The sequence below is a fragment of the Somniosus microcephalus genome, chromosome 28, assembly GCF_052327205.1.
Source record: "Somniosus microcephalus isolate GS21.2 chromosome 28, FLI_Smic_1.0, whole genome shotgun sequence".
In the NCBI taxonomy this organism is placed as follows: Eukaryota; Metazoa; Chordata; class Chondrichthyes; order Squaliformes; family Somniosidae; genus Somniosus; species Somniosus microcephalus.
In genome coordinates, this window is record NC_141014.1 from 36,919,054 (window position 1) to 36,925,053 (window position 6,000).

The following is a 6,000-nucleotide window of genomic DNA, read 5'->3' on the forward strand; positions in this document are numbered from 1 at the left end:
GTTGTTGTTGTTGTAAAAAGAGCTAACCATTGCCAACTTAGCTTGGCTCTTGAGTCCCTGTATTTTTTTGGCATCAAAATAAAATCATAGCTTCAGACAGCACAGAAGGAGGCCATTCAGCCCATTGTGCCTGTGCTGGTCTTTGCAGAGCTGTCCAATCAGTCCCACTCCTCCTGCTCTTTCCCCATAGCCCTGTAAATTTGGCCTTTAGATGATAGCCTATCCAATGTGTAAACAGCATAGTGTGTAAATACACCACCTGGTGTAATACCGAGCCACACAGGCCAGAGCGTCCCAGGTCTGATTCCTGAGCTGTGCTGGGTTGGCTGGTCTCAGACTTAGGTACCAGTTGAGCTGCCACGGTCTGGCTCAGCACCCCTAGCGTGCGGGTGGGTGGGGTGGAGAAGAAAACTCAGCCAGGGTTCCTGGCGCTTCTCACTAACCAGCGGCCCACCCCTGCGGGAAAGTGGGCACGGTGTGTGTGGGGACCTCTGGTGAGAGAACAGGATTGGACTCGACTGCGATGATTCAGTGTTTGATTCACCTCTTAGACACTGGCTGTGTAAAAAGACTTCGGGACATCCCAAAGCCCTTCACAGCCAATGAAGGACTCTTTGAAGTGTAGTCACTGTTGTAATGTAGGAAACATAGCAGCCAATTTGCGCACAGCAAGCTCCCACAAACAGCAACGTGATAATGGCCAGATCATCTGTTTTTATTATGTTGGTTGAGGGATAAATATTGGCCTCAGGACACCGGGGATAACTCCCGCTGCTCTTCTTCCGAATAGTGGCCGTGGGATCTTTTACGTCCACCTGAGAGAGCAGACGGGGCCTCGGTTTAACGTCTCATCTGAACGACGGCACCTCTTGTCAGTGTCAGCCTAGATTTTTTTGCGCTCAAGTCTCAGATGGATTGGGGCTTGAACATCTGACCTCCATGACTCAGAGGCGAGCGTGCTGCACACTGAGCCATGGCTGAGCTGCTACTTACCAGAGGTACCAGCGGACTGTCCGTTCTCGTGGAACTGTACCCCAGCAAGAGTCAACAACACGGGGTAATTTGTAGATAACTCGCCCGGTGGGAAATTAAGTGGGATATACACCCCTACCCAATGTGCCTGTTAAGATACAGCTCCATTCATTCTTGGGTGCTTAGAAACATAGAAGATTGGAGCAGGAGTAGGCCATTCGGCCCCTCGAGCCTGCTCTGCCATTCAATGCGATCATGGCTCATAATCCAAATTCAGTGCCCTGTCCCTGCTTTCTCCCCATATCCCTTGATCCCTTTAGCCTTAAGAAATATATCCAACTCCTTCTTGAATATATTTAATGAATTGGCCTCAACTGCCTTTTGTGGTAGAGAATTCCACAGGTTCACCACTCTCTGGGTGAAGAAATTTCTCTTCATCTCTGTCCTAAATGGCTTACCCCTTATCCTTAGACTGTGACCCCTGGTTCTGGACTCCCCCGCCATCGGAAACATCCTTCCTGCATCCAGTCTGTCTAGTCCTGTTAGAATTTTATAAGTTTCAATGAGATCCTCTCTAATTCTTCTAAACTCCAGCGAATATAAGCCCAATCAACCCACTCTCTCCTCATACGTCATTCCTGCCATCCCAGGTATCAGTCTGGTGAATCTTCGCTGCACTCCCTCCATGGCAAGAACATCCTTCCTCAGATAAGGTGACCAAAACTGCACACAATACTCAAGGTGTGGTCTCACCAAGGCCCTGTACAACTGCAGCAAGACATCCTTATAAAAGGCCCCCAGAGACCAGGTAAGGCGCCAGAGCATCGGCGGGAATTTCAGCGGCAGCAGCGGGGCTATAAAAGGCTCCAGAGACCCAGGTAGGTTTATCAGTCTCCGAACTCGGAACTCAGAGGGAAGGAGAGAAGTAAAAAGAAATCGAAGTGTAACGTCACCAGAAAGCAGGTAAGTGATTGGTTGGCGAGTATTTCTCTCTTTTTAAACTTAAACTCTGTGGTTTATAGTTTCTAAGGTGTGATATTCATCATCTAGAATCCGGGCAGAGGGTATTTAAAAATAATATTAATAAATTTAATTAATTACATAGAATGGGAGAGCAGGTGATGTGTTACTGCTGCAATATGTGGGAGCTGGTGGACACCATTGATGTTCACAGTGATCACATTTGCAGTAAGTGTTGGCTGCTCGAGGAATTCCGGCTCCGTGTTGATGAGCTGGAGTCCGAGCTTCAAACACTGAGACATATCAGGGAGGGGGAGAGTTACCTGAACTCTGTGTTCCAGGAAGTAGTCACACCAATTAGATTAACTAATTCAGATGTAGTCCGTGGTCAGGGACAGGAGGTTGTGACTATGAGTGAGGCAGGTACGGGGATCCAGGAGGTAGTGTTGGAGGAGTCGCAGCCCTTGCTCTTGTCCAACAGGTTCGAGGCTCTTACTCCCTGTGAGGACAGGAGCAGGGACTGCAGGGAGGATGAGCAACCTGGCCACAGCACCATGGAATGGGGGGCCATTCAAGTGGGGGGAGTAAAAAGAAATGTTGTAGTGGTAGGGGATAGTATCGTAAGGGGGATAGATAGGGTTCTTTGCAGCCGAGAGCGAGAGTCCCGAAGGTTGTGTTGCCTGCCCGGTGCCAGGGTTAAGGACATCTCCTCTGGGCTGGAGAGAAACTTGGAGTGGGAGGGGGAGGATCCAGTTGTCGTGGTCCATGTTGGTACCAATGACTGATAGTACAAGGAAAGAGGTTCTGCTGAGGGAGTATGAGCAGCTTGGAGCCAAATTAAAAAGCAGAATCACAAGGGTAATAATCTCTGGATTACTACCTGAGCCACGAGCAAATTTGGCTAGGGTAAATAAAATCAGAGAGTTAAATGCGTGGCTCAAAGACTGGTGTGGGAGAAATGGGTTTTGCTTCTTTGACACTGGCACCAGTACTGGGACAGGAGAGAGCTGTTCCGTTGGGACGGATTTCACTTGGCCAGTGCTGGGACTAGAATCCTGGTGAATCAAATAACTAGGGCTGTAGAGAGGGCTTTAAACTAATTAGTGGGGGGGAGGTTTCAAGAGAGCGAAAAATAAAAATGTCAGCGGAGAAGGCAATAGAGCAAAGTAGCAGTGGGGAAATTAAAAACCAGAGCGTGTCAGGAAGGGACAGAATATATAAAGATAAAGGTAAAGTAGTAAAGGAGGTAAAATCAGGAATAAATTGTCACAAAACATATTTAAAAGTTCTTTATCTGAATGCACGCAGCATTTGTAACAAAATAGACGAGTTGACGGTACAAATAACTACACATGGGTATGATCTGGTGGCCATTACAGAAACATGGCTGCATGGTGACCATGACTGGGAACTAAACATCCAGGGGTATTTGACTATTAGGAAGGACAGGCAGGAAGGAAAGGGAGGTGGGGTGGCTATGTTAATAAAGGATGGAATCACTGCAATAGTGAGAAATGACATTGGGTCAAAGGATCAGGATAGTGAAACAGTTTGGGTGGAGATACGGAATAATAAGGGGAAAAAAACACTAGTGGGCGTAGTCTATAGGCCTCCTAACAGTTGCAACTCTATTGGTCGGAGTATAAATCAGGAAATATTTGAGGCTTGTAATAAGGGAACAGCTATAATCATGGGAAATTTTAACTTTCATATTGACTGGACAAATCAAATTGGGCAGGGCAGCCTTGAGGAAGAGTTCATAGAGTGCATTAGGGACAGGTTCCTTGAGCAGTATGTTACTGAACCAACCAGGGGGCAGGCAATCTTAGATCTGGTCCTGTGTAATGAGACAGGATTAATAAAAAATGTCCTAGTAAAGGATCCCCTTGGTATGAGTGACCATAACATGGTTGAATTCCAAATTCAGTTTGAGGGTGAGAGATTTGGATCTCAAACCAGCGTACTAAGCTTAAATAAAGGAGACTATGAAGGTATGAGAGCAGAGTTGACTAAAGTGGACTGGGAAAATAGATTAAGGTGTAAGACGATACAGGAGCAGTGGTGTACATTCAAGGAGATATTTCACAACTTTCAAGAAAAATATATTCCACTGAGGAAAATGGGGCGTAAAGGAAAAGACAGCCATCCGTGGCTAAGTAAAGTAATAAAGGATAGTATCTGACTGAAAACAAGGGCATATAAAGTAGCCAAATCTAGTGGGAGGATAGAAGATTGGGAAGCATTTAAAAGCCAGCAAAGAATAACTAAAAGATTAATTAAGAAAGGGAAGATAGATTATGAAAGTAAACTAGCAAAAAATATAAAAACAGATAGCAAGAGTTTCTACAGTTATATAAAAAGAAAAAGGGTGGCTAAAGTGAATGTTGGTCCCTTAGAGGACGAGACTGGGAAATTAGTAGTGGGGAACATGGAGATGGCAAATACGCTGAACAAATATTTTGTATCAGTCTTTACAGTAGAGGACACTAAAAATATCCCAACACTGGACAAACAGGGGGCAATGGGGGGGGGGGAGGAGCTAAACACGATTAAAATCACTAAGGAGATGGTACTCGGTAAGATAATGGGACTTAAGGTGGATAAATCCCCTGGACCTGATGGCTTACATCCTAGGGTCTTGAGAGAAGTAGCGGTAGGGATTGCGGATGCATTAGTGGTAATTTTCCAAAACTCCCTGGATTCAGGAAAGGTCCCAGCAGATTGGAAAACTGCTAATGTAACGACCTTATTTAAAAAGGGAGGTAGACAAAAGGCTGGAAACTATAGACCAGTTAGCCTAACATCTGTGGTTGGTAAAATGTTGGAGTCCATTATTAAGGAAGCAGTAACAGGACATTTGGATAAGCATAATTTAATCGGACAGAGTCAGCATGGTTTTATGAAGGGGAAGTCATGTTTGACAAATTTGCTCGAATTCTTTGAGGACGTAACAAATAGGGTGGATAAAGGGAAACCAGTGGATGTGGTGTATTTGGACTTCCAAAAGGCATTTGACAAGCTGCCACACAAAAGATTACTGCACAAGATAAAAAATCACGGGATTGGGGGTAATATACTGGCATGGGTGGAAGATTGGCTATCTAACAGAAAACAGAGAGTGGGGATAAATGGTTCATTCTCAGGTTGGCAATCAGTAACTAGTGGTGTTTCACAGGGGTCAGTGCTGGGACCCCAACTCTTTACAATCTATATTAACGATTTGGAGGAGGGGACCAAGTGCAACGTATCCAAGTTTGCCGACAATACAAAGATAGGAGGGAAAGCAGTGAGTGAGGAGGACATAAAAAAAACCTGCAAAAGGACATAGACAGGCTAAGTGAGTGGGCAGAAATTTGGCAGATGGAATATAATGTTGGAAAGTGTGAGGTTATGCACTTTGGCAGAAAAAATCAAAGGGCAAGTTATTATCTAAATGGAAAGAAACTGCAAAGTGCTACAGTACAAAGGGATCTGGGGGTCCTGGTGCATGAAACACCGAAGGTTAGTATGCAGGTACAGCAGGTGATCAGGAAGGCCAATGGAATCTTGGCTTTTATTGCAAGGGGGATGGAGTATAAAAGCAGGGAAGTCTTGCTTCAGTTATACAGGGTACTGGTGAGGCCACACCTGGAATACTGCGTGTCAGGGTTGCTGTCATGGGGCCGTGTAGACACGTGGCCGTGCTATCAAGGCGGAGGCTGGTTCTGGACCCAAGTGCAGACAGATGAGGTGAGAAGCAGCTATGCAGCCTTAAATAACAGTACTTTACTAGAATCACACAGGTAAACAGTTACAAAACATAGGAGCTCAAGACAAGCTACCGCATAGGCAAATGGCTAGTCAAGATAGGAACTCAAGACAAGCTACCGTGAGGCAACCGGCTTGTTAAGACTGAGCTCAAGACAAGCTACCACAGGGCAACCAGCTTGTCAAGATAGGAACTCAAGACAAGCTACCATGAGGCAACCAGCTTGTCCAAACTGAGCTCAAGACAAGCTACCACAGGGCAACCGGCTTGTCCAAAACTGAGCACCTTATCAAGACTGAGCAACTTGTCAGCACCTTGTC